We start from the raw sequence: 18,732 nt of genomic DNA, 5'->3' as shown, positions 1-18,732 counted from the left end.
CGGGGACTTCGAGGCGAGGCTCCGGGAGGCCGAAGAGTGGGCACTCGGCTTTGCTGCCCTCGAGAAGCAACTGTTGGAGGCTCAGGAGCAGCTCAAGGTTGCCTCGGGTCTCGAGGGCGAGGTCAAGAAGGCGGATGAGCGGGCCGAGAAGCAGTCCCGGAAGGCTGCCGACTACCGGGAGAGGTGGGAGAAGGCCCAGCGGTCAGCCGACAACGCCCGCAACCGAATCCGGTCTCTTGAAGCTAAGCTGGGCAAATTGGAGTCGGCCTTGGAGAAGTCCCGTGCGAGCGATCAGGAGCTTCATTCGCGCCTGACGGAGGCTGAGGCTGCTCGCATTGCTGTCGAAGCGAAGCACAAGGAGGCTCGGGCTGAGCTGCTGAGGGTCTCCACCGAGGCGGAAGGCCGGATTGTGGCGAAGGTCTTGGAGGCGAAAGCCCAGATTATGGAGCGGGCAGAGGTGGCGCTGGCCGAGGGGAGTGCGGAAATCGGGCGTCAGGCGGTAGAGGCTTATCGCCAGTCCGCCGAGTTCGCTCATGATATGTCGGAGGCAGTACAGACCTATCGTCAGTCCGACGAGTTTGTCCGTGACGCGTCGGACGCGGGGGCCGAAGCCTTTATCTTAGGCTTCGAGGAGGGCCTGGCAAGGGTGTCGGCTAAGTACCCCGAAGTTGACCTGAGCGAGATTTCCCTTCTCGACTCCTCTCCGGCGCCATTGCCTGCTGGTTCTCCTGCTGCTTCCCTACCTCCTGCGGACGAGCCCGACGTTCCCGACCCGGGAGTTCCTCCAAGCTGACCTCTTGTACCTTTCGTTGTCTTCTCTTTTTTTTGTATACCAGGGTTTTGCCAAATTGTATGGGCCTCGGCCCTGAAACAATGAAAATTAATACAAGTTGAATGTTTCTTCATCTCGCCTTCGTCCTTCTTTTTCTTTTAACTCTCGGTAGCGTCTTGCTGACTCCTGGCTCCCGAAATTCTTCCGGCGCTAGGCCAGGCATCCGAGGGTTAGGCCTCAGGAAATTCTTCCGGCGCTAAGCCAGGCATTCGAGGGTTAGGCCTCAGGAAATTCTTCCGGCGCTAAGCCAGGCATCCGAGGGTTAGGCCTCAGGAAACTCTTCCGGCGCTAAGCCAGGCATCCGAGGGTTAGGCCTCAGGAAATTCTTCCGGCGCTAAGCCAGGCATCCGAGGGTTAGGCCTCAGGAAATTCTTCCGGCGCTAAGCCAGGCATCCGAGGGTTAGGCCTCAGGAAATTCTTCCGGCGCTAAGCCAGGCATCCGAGGGTTAGGCCTCAGGAAATTCTTCCGGCGCCAAGCCAGGCATCCGAGGGTTAGGCCTCAGGACATTCCACTCGTTGGTCGACCAAGGCTGGCGCATGCCGAGGCAACTAGTCGGGGCTTCAGGCTAGTCTGCTCTCGGGATGGTCATCGGGTTAGCCTGGCATCCGAGGGCCGAGCCTCGGGACCTTCCACTCGTTGGTCGGCCAAGGCTGGCGCAAGCCGAGGCGACCGGTCGGGGCTTCCGGCTAGTCTGCTCCCGGGATGATCATCGGGCTAGCCAGGCATCCGAGGGCCGTCAAGCCTCAGGAAATTCCGCTCGTTGGTCGGCCAAGGCTGGCGCAAGCCGAGGCGACCGGTCGGGGCTTCAGGCTAGTCTGCTCCCGGGATGATCGTCGGGTTAGCCTGGCATCCGAGGGTTGTCAAGCCTCAGGAAATTCCGCTCGTTGGTCGGCCAAGGCTGGCGCAAGCCGAGGCGACCGGTCGGGGCTTCAGGCTAGTCTGCTCCCGGGATGATCGTCGGGTTAGCCTGGCATCCGAGGGTTGTCAAGCCTCAGGACATTCCGCTCGTTGGTCGGCCAAGGCTGGCGCAAGCCGAGGCGACCGGTCGGGGCTTCCGGCTAGTCTGCTCCCGAGATGATCATCGGGCTAGCCAGGCATCCGAGGGCCGAGCCTCGGGACATTCCACTCGTTGGTCGGCCAAGGCTGGCGCAAGCCGAGGCGACCGGTCGGGGCTTCCGGCTAGTCTGCTCCCGGGATGATCATCGGGCTAGCCAGGCATCCGAGGGCCGAGCCTCGGGACATTCCACTCGTTGGTCGGCCAAGGCTGGCGCAAGCCGAGGCGACCGGTCGGGGCTTCCGGCTAGTCTGCTCCCGGGATGATCATCGGGCTAGCCAGGCATCCGAGGGCCGAGCCTCGGGACATTCCACTCGTTGGTCGGCCAAGGCTGGCGCAAGCCGAGGCGACCGGTCGGGGCTTCCGGCTAGTCTGCTCCCGGGATGATCATCGGGCTAGCCAGGCATCCGAGGGCCGTCAAGCCTCAGAAAATTCCGCTCGTTGGTCGGCCAAGGCTGGCGCAAGCCGAGGCGACCGGTCGGGGCTTCCGGCTAGTCTGCTCCCGGGATGATCATCGGGCTAGCCAGGCATCCGAGGGCCGAGCCTCGGGACATTCCACTCGTTGGTCGGCCAAGGCTGGCGCAAGCCGAGGCGACCGGTCGGGGCTTCCGGCTAGTCTGCTCCCGGGATGATCATCGGGCTAGCCAGGCATCCGAGGGCCGAGCCTCGGGACATTCCACTCGTTGGTCGGCCAAGGCTGGCGCAAGCCGAGGCGACCGGTCGGGGCTTCCGGCTAGTCTGCTCCCGGGATGATCATCGGGCTAGCCAGGCATCCGAGGGCCGTCAAGCCTCAGGAAATTCCGCTCGTTGGTCGGCCAAGGCTGGCGCAAGCCGAGGCGACCGGTCGGGGCTTCAGGCTAGTCTGCTCCCGGGATGATCGTCGGGTTAGCCTGGCATCCGAGGGCCGTCAAGCCTCAGGAAATTCCGCTCGTTGGTCGGCCAAGGCTGGCGCAAGCCGAGGCGACCGGTCGGGGCTTCAGGCTAGTCTGCTCCCGGGATGATCGTCGGGTTAGCCTGGCATCCGAGGGTTGTCAAGCCTCGGGACATTCCGCTCGTTGGTCGGCCAAGGCTGGCGCAAGTCGAGGCGACCGGTCGGGGCTTCCGGCTAGTCTGCTCCCGGGATGATCATCGGGCTAGCCTGGCATCCGAGGGCCGTCAAGCCTCAGGAAATTCCGCTCGTTGGTCGGCCAAGGCTGGCGCAAGCCGAGGCGACCGGTCGGGGCTTCAGGCTAGTCTGCTCCCGGGATGATCGTCGGGTTAGCCTGGCATCCGAGGGTTGTCAAGCCTCGGGACATTCCGCTCGTTGGTCGGCCAAGGCTGGCGCAAGCCGAGGCGACCGGTCGGGGCTTCCGGCTAGTCTGCTCCCGGGATGATCATCGGGCTAGCCAGGCATCCGAGGGCCGAGCCTCGGGACATTCCACTCGTTGGTCGGCCAAGGCTGGCGCAAGCCGAGGCGACCGGTCGGGGCTTCCGGCTAGTCTGCTCCCGGGATGATCATCGGGCTAGCCAGGCATCCGAGGGCCGAGCCTCGGAAAATTCCGCTCGCTGGTCGTGCGCTTGTCGCTCGCTGCCCGACGGGGTTTCTCCGTGGCCAGCCGCGATCATGTTTCTCCTTTTCTCTAAGCGTTGCCTGGGGGAACACGAGAAGGGCATTAAACGCTAATTAATGCGTTACCTGGGAAATCGGATCGCCAGCTGCTGCTTGCGAGGAGTGTTAGTTGAGCGGCCGCGATACGCGGGTTCTTCGAGGAGGATACGGCCTGGGCGCGAGCGGAGATATGTGGACCTAGGGGTACATGACACCCGGATTGTCCTGCGCAAAGAATGCGGTTTAAGGAGAATGACGCTTAGGAAATCGCGGGGAGATACGCCTCGGGAACTGGAACGGCTCCGGTTTCAATGCGCCTGCATTTATTGGAGCCACCCGCATCGGAACGACCAGGGGGCCGCAGTTTGGCTATAAATACAGGTGCAGGTACGATGGAGTTTGCCAAGCCGGAGCTGTTCAGGTTGCCATGGATCGCGGACCTCCTCCTTGGCATATGACTGAGAGACTCCTGTTGAAGGAAAGGGGAGACGCTCCCCTTGCGACTTCAGCCAACTAGCCGTTTCATCTGGGATCAACAAGGAGGGTCTTTCCGGCGGAACTCCGCTCTAGGCGTTTCATCCGGGATCACATCTCCCCTCCTTGAAGTTCAGCCTCCCGATCGAGCTCTGCACCAGACGCTCAGTCCGGGACCGCGCCTCCATATGCTCTTCCCCCTCGTATTCCTTCTCTTTCCTACCACTGGGGAGGATGGGAATATCCTTTGGAGGCGGCGTTCCCCTGGGGGCAGCGGGAGCTTCTTCTGCGGCGGCTCCTCGTCTTTTTGGTGAGGTGCTGGATGGCGCCTCCGGTTAGAAGCACCCACTTCCGGTGGGATTGCAGCTGCTTTGGGTTGAGGGTTTGGGATCCTCGGTCCTCAGCTCCACGGATTCTCCACCTCTTCTTTGCTTTCTTTACTCCCTAATTCCCCTCTGGGAATTCCTTGTAATCACACGAGCACGCCATTGTAACCAGCAATTATTGAAATGAAAAGTGTTGCACCTTTTCAAATTGTCTTTCTGGCCTTGTTGTTCTACTGGTAATACATCCGCAGGTTAGCGGAATTCCAGCCCCTTGAAATTTCTCGGCCATCTAGGGCTTCCAACTGGTAGGAGCCAGGTCGGTTTACCCAACGAACTTTATACGGGCCTTCCCAATTCGGCGCTAGCTTCCCACCTTCTGTAGGTTGAGATGCCTTAGCTCGCCTCAGCACCAGATCTCCAATTCTGAAAAGCTTCGGTCGGACTTTAGAGTTGTAATATCGGGCCACCCTCCGCTGATACATTGCCATCCGAACCTGCGCCATTTCCCTTGCTTCTTCCAAGAGATCCAGGTTCCCTCGGAGTTGCTCCGAGTTGGCCTCGGGTCGGTGTGCGGCTACCCGAGGTGAGGGAAGTCCGAGCTCTACGGGGACAACGGCTTCCGTGCCATAGGTTAGGCTGAAAGGCGTCTCCCCGGTAGGAGTCCGATGCGTGGTCCGATACGCCCAAAGGACATTCTCGAGTTCCTCGACCCAAGCTTGCCCCGTCCGTCCGATCCGCGCTTTGATACCTTGGAGGATTGTCCGATTTGTGACCTCGGCCTCGCCGTTGGTTTGGGGATGCGACACGGACGTGAACCGATGTTCGATCCCGAACTCCTCGCAGAAGTCTCGGAAATGCTTGTTATCAAACTGTCGACCGTTATCCGAGATGAGGACCCGAGGTACCCCAAATCGGACAATGATGTTCTTCTTTACGAACTTCCGGACTTGCGCCTCCGTGATGGTGGCCAGTGGCTCTGCCTCCACCCACTTGGTGAAGTAGTCGATGGCGACAATCAAAAATTTCCGCTGGGCCGAAGCGATGGGGAATGGTCCGAGGATATCCATTCCCCACTGTGCAAAGGGCCAGGGGGCGGTGATTGGCGCCAAGGGAACAGAGGGGACTCTCTGGATGTTGGCGTGGCGCTGGCAGGCGTCGCATTTCCGTACGTGATCCTTTGAGTCTTCCAATAAGGTCGGCCAATAGTAGCCTTGCCTCATGATCTTATGTGCCAGGGACCTAGCCCCCAGGTGCGATCCGCAGATGCCTTCGTGGACTTCGCCGAGGACGTAAGCCGCTTCCGAAGGGCGGAGGCACCTTAAGAGGGGGGCGGTGAACGAGGTCCGGTACAGCCTCCCTTCGTAGAGTACGTAGTGGGCGGACTTCATAACAAGTCGCCGAGCTTGATCTTCATCTTCGGGGAGGATCCCTTCGGCGAGGTAAGCTACAAGCGGGTCCATCCATGATGGTTCCGGATCAATTGCCATTACCGCTTCAGCTTCGCCGATGCTCGGGGCATCTAGGGTCTCCAGGTATATCGCCCTTGACAAGTTGTGTGCCTCAGCGCCCACCAAGCGGGACAACCTGTCGGCCCTAGCATTTTCGCTCCTTGGGACCTGCTGAATGTCAATATTGCCGAGGTCGGGAATGAGTGCTTGCACCTTCCGGACGTAGCTCTGCATGGTCGGGCTCCGTGCCTCGAACTCCCCTCGAACCTGCCCGACCACCAGCTGGGAGTCGGTGAAGACCTTCAGACGCCGGATGCCGAGCTCCTTGGCGAGTTTGAGTCCCGTGACTAGGGCCTCGTACTCCGCCTCATTGTTGGTCACTGGAAATCCGAACCTCAAGGCATACTCGGCTATCACTCCATCGGGATTGGTAAGGACTAGCCCAGCCCCTCCACCTTCAGGGTTCGACGACCCGTCAATGTGGAGCGTCCAGATCGGGAGATCGAGGCTGGGTGTTTCCGGCGGCCTAGGTTCCGCCTCCTGCACAGTGCACTCAGCGAGAAAGTCCGCGAGCACCTGGGCCTTGATGGCGGGCCGGGGCTGGTAGCGGATGTCGAACTCACCAAGTTCTACTGCCCACTTCACCAGCCGTCCCGCATTCTCAGGATTGCTGAGGATCTGCCGCAGTGGTTGATCGGTCAAAAGGGTGACAGAATGAGCCTGGAAATAGGGGCGAAGCCTCCTGGTCGCAGTCAGCAGCGCGAAGGCGATCTTTTCAGCCTTCGTGTACCGCATCTCGGCATCCCGGAGGACTCGGCTAGTGTAGTACACGGGCTTCTGAAGTTTTGTCTCTTCCCGAACCAGTACTGCGCTGACTGCGGTTGGGGAGACCGCCAGGTAAAGGTAGAGCATCTCCCCCTCTTGCGGCTTGGACAGCAGGGGAGGAGACGCCATGTACTCCTTGAGCTGGTCGAACGCCACTTGACATTCAGCCGTCCAGAGGAAGTCTTTCGGGCGCTTCAACACCTTGAAGAACGGTTGGCAGCGTTCGGCCGATTTTGCCACAAATCGTCCGAGCGCGGCGACCCTCCCAGCGAGCTCCTGAACCTCCTTCACTTTGGTCGGAGGGGACATATCTTGGATGGCCTTGATTTTGTCCGGGTTGGCCTCGATCCCCCGCTGGTTGACAATGAAGCCGAGGAACCTCCCGGCCGAAGCACCAAAGGCGCACTTCGCTGGGTTTAGCTTCATACGAAACTTCCGCAAGGTGGCGAAGGTCTCCTCCAGATCCGCAATGTGCTGATCCGCATGGCGGCTCTTTACCAGCATATCGTCCACGTACACCTCCATGTTCCGGCCGATCTGCTCCTTGAAGATTTTATTGACGAGGCGCTGGTAAGTAGCGCCAGCGTTCTTCAGACCGAAGGGCATTACCTTGTAACAGTACAGCCCCCTGTCTGTTATGAAGGCCGTTTTCTCCTCGTCCTGTGGAGCCATCATTATTTGGTTGTAGCCGGAGAAGGCGTCCATGAAAGACAGCAGCTGATATCCGGAAGTCGCGTCGACCAGTTGGTCTATTCGTGGAAGCGGAAAGCTATCCTTGGGGCACGCCTTGTTCAGGTCGGTGTAGTCGACGCACATCCTCCACTTTCCGCTCGCCTTCCGGACAAGTACGACGTTTGCCAGCCACTCGGGGTAGCTCACTTCCCTTATGAAACCTGCCTCCAAGAGTTTGTCTACCTCCTGGTCGACCATCCGGATCCGATCCGGGGCACAGTGTCTCTTCTTTTGCTTTACTGGTCGGTGGGTCGGGTCGACGTTGAGGGCGTGAGAAATGACCTCAGGGTCGATCCCAGGTACATCGGCCGCCGACCAGGCAAACACATCAGCATTGGCTCGGAGGAATTCCACTAATCGGAGCCGAGCTTCCAAGTCGAGGTTGGCACCGACTCGGACCGTGCGGTCCGGGCGGCCTTCTTCGAGGGGAACTTCGATTACGCCCTCGGCCGGCTCCCCGTGCCGCAAGGCCACTTCGTCTCTGGCGTCAAGGGACTCGACGCTTAGGGCCTCTATGGGCTTCTTCCCTTTGAGAGTTGCTAGGAAACACTGCCGTGCGGTTGGTTGGTCACCTCGGACCTCTCCAATCCCGGCCGCCGTGGGGAACCGCATGAGCAAATGGTAGGTAGAAACCACCGCGCGAAGGGCGTTCAGTCCGGGTCGTCCGAGGATAGCGTTGTAGGCCGAGGGGACACGGACGACCAAGAACCCGAGTCGCACCGTGGCTTCTGCGGGTGCAACGCCCGCAGTCACAGGCAGCTCAATGACACCTTCGGCCGAGATAGCGTCTCCAGTGAATCCTATGAGGGGGTGGATGTTTTGTGCAACAATTGTCGGGACAAGCTCATCTTTTGGAAGGCCTCGTAATACAAAATATCAGCTGAGCTTCCACTATCCACAAGAACACGCCTTACATCATAGTTCGCCATAGTGAGAGAGATCACCATGGCGTCATCGTGGGGAGTCTGAACCCCCTTTACATCTTCATCACAAAAAGTGATTACATTTCCGACCCGCTGTCTCTTCGCGACGGCCACTCCTGATGCTTCCGCCGAGCCCCCTGCGTTCCTCACGGGCCGAGAGCAGCCCCCAGTGATGGTGTGGATCACTCCCGCAACGGGTCGATTCCGCTCCCGAGGCTCCTGAGGGGCCGGGTCGACCGGACGCGGGTCTGCCGGGGGACGTCGGTCGTTTACATATCGACCGAGACGCCCTCGGCGAATGAGAGCCTCGATCTCGTCCCGAAGCTGGAAGCAGTCTTCGGTATCGTGGCCGTGGTCTCGGTGGTACTCACAGTACGCCCGAGAAGGCCTCCTCCCAGGGATCTTCTTCATCTGCCTCGGGACCGGGAGGTCCTCCCGCCCCTTGACCTCCATGAGGATCTGGGCCCGGGGGGCCAGGAGTGGGGTGTACCGGTTGAAGCGTCGGTGCGGAGAACGAGGGCGTGTGGCGCCGTGGTTCCTTGCTGGTGACGGGCTTCTGCGCCGACGTTGAGGCGTCGGGCTCCTCCTCTGGGGTGCCTCTTTTCGCCTTTTCTTCCCGGGCTTTAGAGGGGCCTCGGCGGCCTCCTTGTTCCGGTGGGAGGCTGCCTCCTCGGCGTCTGCATACTGGTTTGCCCGAGATAACAGCTCCGGGAAGCTCCGCGGCAGGCGTTTGTCCAGGAAGAAGGTGAGTCTGCCCTTCCGGAAGCCACGCTTCAGGGCTGAGAGAGCCACTTCCTGGCTCAGGTTCCGGACCTCCAGTGTAGCCTTGTTGAAGCGGGTGAGATAATCCCGCAGGCTTTCGCCCTCGTTTTGCCGGACATCAAAGAGGGAGTCGGAGACCAGTCGCCGCCTGCTACTGACGGCGAAATGGCTGATGAAGAAGCGGGTGAACTGGTCGAAGGACTGGATGGAGTTAGCCTCCAGGCCGGCGAACCATGCCCTTGCCGGGCCACGGAGGGTCGCCGGGAAGGCCTTGCAGAGGAGCGGATCCGATGCTCCATGGAGGAGCATAAGAGTCCTGAAACTCTCCACGTGGTCCCGCGGGTCCGCCGCCCCGTCGTAGGGTTCGATCGCCGGCATTTTGAACCCCGGCGGGTTCGGGGTCCGCAGGATCCTCGAGGCAAGCGCCGGCTGGGAGGAGATCTCCAAGTCAGCGAAGGGATCTTTGGAGTGGCCCTTCAGGACCTGGAGTTGTCTGTGGAGATCGTCCACCCGCCGGTCCAGGGAGCGCGACCGGTGGGTGGGGGACAAGGAGCGGCGCGAGGGGGACCGACTGGAGTGCGGGCCCCTCGAGGACTGGGGTGTCTGAGAACGCGCCCGGGTCCGCCTCTCGTACCCCGCACAGCTCCGATGAGAAGGTCCTGGCAGAATGGACCGCACTCGAGAATCCTCCTCGCGCCGGCGCTCCTCTCCATGGGAGAGGAAGGAGCGCGGGTTGTGAGGAAGAGGCGAGTGCTCGGGGGGCAGCGGCTCCTGAGCCCGTTGCGGCACCCGAGAGATCACGCCCTGCAGATTCTGCACTGCCTCCGCGAGGGTGCGAACCTGCTGGGCTAGCTGGTCGAACTGGGCAGCTTCGACCGTCTGAATGGGAGAAGGGGCGGTGGAGTGCTGCTGAGAGTGCGTTGGGGACGCAGCAGCCTCTCGGCCGGAGGCGCGAGAGGCTCCGCGACCGGAAGCATTGGAAGCTCCACGACCACCTCGCCGTGCCATTACGATCGTTCTAAGATTCGGTGCCCTTCCTCTAGCGCCAACTGTTGCTGGTGGTCCAAACCGTGAACGATTGGCACTGCGGTGTGAACGGGGTTCCGTCTGAGTTGTCTTGGTTGGTGTTGGTTGCGCTCCACCTTCCGCCAAGAAACCTGCAAACAAGCCTTGCACCACCACCAGGGTGGTGATGGCCCTCCGACGGTCAAGTCAGAGGAGATTGGAGGAGGAGGAGAGGTGATAATCGCAAGTAAGAGAGTGCTCTGGGAGATATTGCTCACCTCCCCCCCTTTCTCCCCCCAGCCGCATATATACCTGACCGGGGGGTCTCTCAGGGGGGTTCGTTATCGTGGGGCACGATGGTGTGGCCACTGACATGGCCGTTACAGGGCGTCGTGGAGCAGCACCGGGTACGGCCACGTCAGGGCATAGTGGGGCTCCGCTTTGTACGGCTGATGCAGGAGATCGTGGAGCAGCATCGAATACAGCCGTTGCAGGGAGTAGTGGAGCAGGAGGCCGCGGCGTGCCTCTGGGGAATAGCCTGTCGTTATCAGGAGATCTCCGACTCGGGGTCGGAGCGCTGGATCAAGGGGCAGCCGACTCGGGGTCGGGCTGCGGAGCCGAGGATGTCCGACTCGGGGTCGGATTGCTGGATCAAAGGGCAGCCGACTCGGGGTCGGGCTGCGGAGCCGAGGATGTCCGACTCGGGGTCGGATTGCTGGATCAAAGGGCAGCCGACTCGGGGTCGGGCTGCGGAGCCGAGGATGTCCGACTCGGGGTCGGATTGCTGGATCAAAGGGCAGCCGACTCGGGGTCGGGCTGCGGGGCCGAGGATGTCCGACTCGGGGTCGGATTGCTGGATCAAAGGGCAGCCGTAGTCTTCCTGGGCGCGCGTGCCGGTCACGTGGGGCATGGCGGCTTATTTCCCCCGTAACAATTATATTATATTATAGTGATAAAGTTTATGTTTATAAAGTTTATGTTATTTGCTCCCTATGTATAGGCTTACAGCATTCTCGTCCCTAAGGTACAACAACCCTACTTAACCCAATCTTTCTCTAACGAGCACAATTGCTGGGGAGGCTTGACCCAAACAACTCTTTCATATGCACAAAAATTAAAAATAAAAAACAAAAAACAGAAAGTTGAAGAGTGGAAAGATTCTCTGTCTGTGGAAGAAACTCTCGAGAAATATAGCACCAATGAGTGTGAGCAAGAGATTAGATTATGTTGGATTAATTTTGGATGTTGGATCGAGAGCCTATTTATAGAATCTAATAGGATGATCGAGAAAATGTGACTGTTTCTAAAGATATGTAATATTTCGAAAACACTGTATATTTTCGGAAAACAATATTTTCTTCTGAAGAGTTACAGCACTTCTGAAAGAGACGTCCGACAATCGAGAAGATGCGATGGTTTCTTAACGATACATAATATACCATATCTTTTCAGAAACCAACATTTGTTTGGAAGAGTGGTAACTCTTCTGAAAGAGGCGTACGACAAAAAAAATATTTTAAAGCATTTAGACCAACTAAAATTTTGAAGATAAGAAAAAAATTAAATCTTATTAAAATTTAAACTCTAACACTTACCCTACATCTCCAAGAACTCTAGCCTTATCTAATTATTGAAGTTTATCCAACAGTTCCAAGAATAAAAAAAATTTTCCTGTGCATCTATATTTCCATGTACCCTCTTTTCTTTCTCATACGATGATTTTATTTTTTCCTCTTATCCGCACCAAGTAGATTGGTTATATAAATAATACATGCAAAATTCTTGTCTCATATAATTCTCATTATGTTTGGATCCTTTCCACTTCGTGCTTGAACTGACAAAGTCCAGTTCATATATCACAACCATCAATGCATCGTATAGGCTCCTTGAAATGCATGGCCTGTAGTCCCCATATACTACATGGGGCCATGCAGTGCTCATGCGATCATAAGATATCGAGAACCTTGAGGTTGGCCAAAGCTCAGCCCGACCCAACTTTGTAATGGTCAAGCCTGGGCATGGTTTGGCTCGACCTGATCAATCCGAAGGCATAGGTCGATTCCTTTAGACCCAAGGGTGGGAGGAGCTTAGGAAAGCAACGGCAGTGCCGCCATAGCTAAGTCGAGAGGGAGAGGAGGAGGAGCACAGATTCTTCATTGCATTAAGGGGAGAGAGGAGGGAGGGTGGGGGAGAGGAGGACCGGGGTGTCTCGTGTAGCAGCAGGAAAAGGGGGGAAGAGGGGGTCAATAAGAAGGTGAGATGATGGGGAGGAGAGAAGGAAAGGAGGAAGAGGAGAAGAGGGTGGGGGCTCTCTAATAGCAGCAACAAGAGAGAGAAATAGGGAGTCAACTAGAGGTTGGGTAGCTAAGGGGGGAGAAGACAAGGAATGGAGGAGGAGGTGTAGGAGCAGTAGGTGGGGACTCAAGCAAAGGTGAAGTTGGACCACATCAAGGAGGAACAAAAGAACCAACGGGATATATTAGAAAGGGTATTTTGCATACCTCAAAATATTGAAATTTGCATGAATACCCTTCCAAAATTAATATTTGCATGTATATACTTATAAAATATTTTTTATAAGTATATATATATATATATATATATATATATTATCTATACCCATGCCATCTAATGTGGTTAAGAATTAGACATTTAAAATCGAAATGATTAAGATGCCCTTAATGGGTAGATATGCAAAAAAAAAAAAATTGATAAGGGTATATATGCAAATAGTAGCTTTGTGATGATATTCAAAATTCGAGATGATGGCACATTGATTATGGATTTACCCAAATTGTGCCATGTGGATAGTCCAAATGGATTGAAGGAGATGATTCAAAATAATTAAACTAGCACATGACATCTGATAAGATGAGTGAAAAGGATATTGTCCAAGTGAGGCTGAAAAATCATTAGAAGTGCGAATCAAGGGCATAAACTGAGTCAAGAGGACTTGTCCAAATGCTAAGTATCGAGCTTGAGGCCGACCAGATATGGTGTTCTGTGGAGATCAAACTATCAACCTAGCTCATGATGTGGTATAAAATGTGGGCAATTACTAGAACATGGAAAGTGGAAAATGGTTGAAACTAACTGCTGAAATTGGTAGAGGAAAGTGGAGATCAGACAAAGATAGATGTTAGTGAGAAAAGTAAGCAATTACTTGATTGTTAGAATGAACCGTGTAAATATTAGAATATAACTCTATAAATAGGCCATTTGCCAATTAAACACTTATTAGTTTCTTTTATTTTATCTTTAGCTTCAGTTGCTTTAGTTTATTCTAGTTTACCTTCAGCCCGTACCTTAGTTTCATAGTCCCAGCTACCCTTTTTGCAAGAAGGCAACATTTTAGTAGCGGAAGTCGTTATCACTCATGGTAGTATGATTGACTTCCACTCCTACCTCTTTTTGGTTTAGATACCGATGGCACGCCCGCACGATCGTGCAACCCTATCCCACCTCGAACAAGGGAAAAAAATAAGCTAAAAAGCCTTTTTCTGGCATGCCCAATGGGACATGATAGCTATTGAGAATGATGCCCAGTCATCAAGATATATTGGTAGGAAGTCCAATTCATAATGTTGCTAAAGAACCTTAGAGTTCTTAGACTAAGCTGAATGGATAAGGTCCTCAGGCTCAGCCGACATCCAAGTTCATAGTGACTAGATCGACTCTACTCTTTCTTGGGATCTTAGCTTTGAAAGCCATAATCCTCAATTGAGAATATACATTCATCAGTCGGTTCCTTGTAGGAAATGATCTCATAGATTAAATTCTATATGGATAACGACTAGAGAGACTTATCGAAAGTTGCGACTAGCTAAGTAGCTGCTATTCTAAGGCCATTTATGGAGTAACACAAGGCATCCTTGACCTTGATAGCAAAGAAGGCCGAGAGACTTATATTTGTGATCTCTTGTCTAATACCAAACACCACACATACTATATTGTATCCTATGATAAGCTAGGTCGATAGTGATACCGACCGATCAACATCTACAATATGGAGATGTTAGGATTTTGGAGAAGCCCAACCTCCAAACATAGAATTTTGACAAATATAGATCCCTATTTTAAATACTTTTTGGCCTTTTTCTTTTTCGGTAAACCTACTTGTGTATATTCTATATAAAAATGAGTCCACATAAGAAACAATATTAGGTTTTTTATAAGTATGGTTTACAATCTCTCTCTCTATCTTTGTCTCTTATGCGCAGCCCGCATATGCATGCTTGCACATGTATGTGAAAGATTAGTATAACAATTGAAAATAAACGTCTAGCTATATAATTTGTTTAGTGCACTGTAAATATGCTTGTTCATAAAAAATAAATATCTTGAAATAGGGAAGGACACACGTGATCAACTATAGTCTAAAATCTATGCTCAAAATCAGCAAAGTCAAAATTCAAGAGTTGGATAGTTCCTTTCAGTTGAGATTAGTTTAGGACTTTGACCAAAAATATCCTTCCTTTTTTTTCCTCAGTTTTTGCATGTCCAATCAACAACTACGTAGCATGCGACATCTTAAAAATTATTAGGTAATACACACACACACACACATATATAGATAGATAAAGAATTCAACTTGAGACATCGTACGTATGAAAGGGCATTTCTTCTGATGAATCAAAACCATAAAAAGCAAACCCATGTGATTGGCACAATGAGAAAGCTTCCAATATACCAACTTCCTCATGCAGTAAACTCTCTTTGACACCAGCAATTATCATTGTAGAGAAAAATAATATCAATTAATTTTATAATTTAGTCCTAGTTAGATTTAACAGACACATCTTAAAAATTATTATGTAACACACACACACACACACATATATAGATAGATATATAAAGAATCCAACTTGAGACATCGCACATATGAAAGGGCATTTCTTCTGATGAATCAAAACCATGAAAAGCAAACCCATGCGATTGGCACAAAGAGAAAGCTTCCAATATACCAACTTCCTTATGCAGTAAACTCTCTTTGACACCAGTAATTATCATTGTAGAGAAAAATAATATCAATTAATTTTATAATTTAGTCCTAGTTAGATTTGCGTATAAATAAAATAAAGGATATTATAATAATCAATGCTAATCACTATAAGAGAAAGAATGAACAATACCAAAAATTATCAATATTATATGCTTGAAATAATGCCTATTAGATAAAAAAATTATTTCAATTAGTTGGCATAGGAATCGAACTTAAAAATATTTCTTCATTTTTGAAAGACATACTTTACTTCAATGGAATATTCAGAACAGTAGATAGTGATCATTACAACAAAATCGTAGTCAATCAATGGAAGGTCTTGCAATGGCCCATATATTATGTCCTGTTATCTAGAGTCTCTATAGCAGAGCTGATCATGGGCTGGGATTGGGCACAAAAAATGTTAAATTTGAAATAGGCTCACCTGAAGACTGAATAAAAATGAATATAGTTTAGGCTCGAGGCCTAGTCCATGATCAACTTTGCTTCATAGGTATCCGTAACCTCATGAAAGTTATATTTAACCTAGTTCGGTATTTACCTCCTATTTCTAACCCAATTAAACTTGATCTTTGTATTGGATTTTCTCAAATCAAACACAACCTAACTCCATTTTAGTCTAGATTCAAGTTGTGCTTAGTTAATGTCAAGTTAGATTAGGAGCTAACTTTAACCTAATTTTGCCGTTGCATATCGCTTGATCATAATCTAGTCCAACTTGATGTATCCAATCTAACCCTCTCTTAGACCAAATTTGGGTTGGATTCAGTTAGCGTTGGGATGGACCGAGTTAGCTTGGTTGAACAAATAATTTAAGATAGGGAAAAGGCTTCAAGTCCTTTGGTTGGGCTAGTATTAGATTCATTGAAATTTTATTAGGGTGCACCTACATAATTATACAACACAGCAAGGTAAATATAGTTAAATAAAGTACACAAGCACTTTATGTACAACATATAATTAAATTATTTTATGGTAGATGTTGCTGGTGGTCCAAACCGAGAACGATTGGCACTGCGGTGTGAACGGGGTTCCGTCTGAGTTGTCTTGGTTGGTGTTGGTTGCGCTCCACCTTCCGCCAAGAAACCTGCAAACAAGCCTTGCACCACCACCAGGGTGGTGATGGCCCTCCGACGGTCAAGTCAGAGGAGATTGGAGGAGGAGGAGAGGTGATAATCGCAAGTAAGAGAGTGCTCTGGGAGATATTGCTCACCCCCCCTTTCTCCCCCCAGCCGCATATATACCTGGCTGGGGGGTCTCTCAGGGGGGTTCGTTATCGTGGGGCACGATGGTGTGGCCACTGACATGGCCGTTACAGGGCGTCGTGGAGCAGCACCGGGTACGGCCACGTCAGGGCATAGTGGGGCTCCGCTTTGTACGGCTGATGCAGGAGATCGTGGAGCAGCATCGGATACAGCCGTTGCAGGGAGTAGTGGAGCAGGAGGCCGCGGCGTGCCTCTGGGGAATAGCCTGTCGTTATCAAGAGATCTCCGACTCGGGGTCGGAGCGCTGGATCAAGGGGCAGCCGACTCGGGGTCGGGCTGCGGAGCCGAGGATATCCGACTCGGGGTCGGATTGCTGGATCAAAGGGCAGCCGACTCGGGGTCGGGCTGCGGAGCCGAGGACGTCCGACTCGGGGTCGGAGCGCTGGATCAAAGGGCAGCCGACTCGGGGTCGGGCTGCGGAGCCGAGGATGTCCGACTCGGGGTCGGATTGCTGGATCAAAGGGCAGCCGTAGTCTTCCTGGGCGCGCGTGCCGGTCACGTGGGGCATGGCGGCTTATTTCCCCCGTAACAGTAGCCCCCCACTTCCGAGCCTGGAACCAGAAGGGGAACAGGTGAAGGGAGTGATGTTTCGGGATTGCCGCCGTTCCTCGGAGAGGCGCGCGCGCTTCGAGCTCCCCGCCCTTTTTATGGCGTATGGCGGTTATTGCTGACCTGGCAGTCTGAGGATTTCGGCGGACATCCTTCCTTAATGGTGTCGATTCGCCTTTGGGGCGCGAGCGACCCTTCGGCAGCCAGGCGTCCTCTGGCGTCATCGAGGCGTCACTTGCCTTTCCGCCTATTTAATCGGGGGCCTTTCCCCGTCCGTCTTCTTCTTTACAGATATTTTCAAGTTTCCCCTTTGCGCAGCTGTTGCTGCCGTCGGACTGTTCACTTGTTTCTCCTTTGGCGCTCTCGGAGCCGTTCTTACCTCTTTTCCGGTGAGTTTTCCCCATTCTTCTACTTAGGGCTCTCCATACTTTCCCCTCTTATACTAGTGTACTCCAGTCGCTCCGGTCTTTCCCCCCTTCCTGTCCCCGTCCTGACCGTAGGTTTATTGGCCATTAGGAATGGGCGAAGTGAGAGCAGACCAAATTAAGTCGGAGCTGGTCGCCACAGACTTAGACAGACTCGTGGCTCGGTACCACCTTCCCGAGGCCTGCAACGCCACGCTCCCGGGGCCTGAGGAGAGGATGTCCCATCCTCCTCCAGGGAAGATCGCCATCAATGAGGGCATTCTCCAGGCCGGGTTCCGCTTTCCCCCTTCGGACTTGGTCATGCAGGTGCTACGGGGTTTAAGAGTGGCACCGACGCAACTGGTGCCGAACTCGTGGCGGGCCCTGACGGTCTTCCAGGTTCTCTGCCGTATGCACGAGATCCCCGCCACCCTGAATGTTTTTTGGGAGTTCTACAGCCTGAGCGGCCACCCCCAGGACAAAGGGTGGTGGTGCTTCGCAGCGCGGCGAGGATGCGGCCTTGTCAAGGAGGCTCCTACCTCCATTCACAAATGGAAGGAGCGCTTCTTTTTTGTTGATGCAGATCCCTCTTGGGAAATCAGGGCGACCTGGGAGACCCCGATGAAGTCTCCGATCGGCCTATCGAGACTGTCAAGGGAGGAGTCCGATGGCTTGGCCGCCTTGAAGGGGTTGGTTGCCGAGGGCCAGCTCCCCCCGGTGGCCCGCCTTATTTCCGAGGATACTTTGGTGAATGTCGGTCTGAGCTCGGTCCCCACCGACCGTGAGTCCGCCACCGATTCTTTCTTGACTTTTTCCCTTCTTTCGTCCCGTTCTTTCCTTTGGTTTCTCCGTCTCCGACTATCCCGTCCTTTTTCGACGACGTCATGCGGTCGGTGAAGACAAAGGCTGTTGGTAGGGCGTCCCTGCTGGAAGCAGCCCAGAGGAGGAAACGAGCTCTTCCGAGCGGGGCCCCACCGGCGAAGAAGTCCCGTAAGGAGGTGCCTCCGACGCCGACCGACGAGTCCGGGCCCACCGATCAGGGAGACGTCGTGGGCACGGACCGGCAGCTGACGCTGTATCAGCCCTCCGGTGGTAAGATTGCCGCTACTCCGGAGGTATCATCCGAGCCTGCCCGAGACGGACGGGTAGGACGTGATCGGTCCCCGACCCGGCCTTCGACTCGGTCGGCTCCTGATGACTCGAGGAGGGACGCGCCGAGGCCCCGACCGAGCGGGACCCTATCAATTCCTGGGGTGACCCCCGCCCCGAGTGCGATCGGCCGGACTCTTCCCCAGGCGATGGATAGGGGTAAGGCTGCAGAACCACCGTCCGGCTCTGGGGAGAAATCGGGGTCTGCCTTCACTACCGATGGCGCCCGAAATCTCATCGAAACAGTGCTGCTAGAGAAGGACCGTCGGCGGGTCCGGGAGTTGGAGGTCTCTGACGTTGGGCTGCCAGCTGTGTCTGTCTCATGTCGGTGAGTGTTCTTCTGGCCGCTTTTCACCATTTATTGGCTCTGTTGTTCTCCGCCTGACTCCCTTA

Source organism: Phoenix dactylifera, chromosome 2 (assembly GCF_009389715.1).
Source record: "Phoenix dactylifera cultivar Barhee BC4 chromosome 2, palm_55x_up_171113_PBpolish2nd_filt_p, whole genome shotgun sequence".
NCBI lineage: Eukaryota > Viridiplantae > Streptophyta > Magnoliopsida > Arecales > Arecaceae > Phoenix > Phoenix dactylifera.
This window is presented reverse-complemented; position numbering follows the sequence as displayed.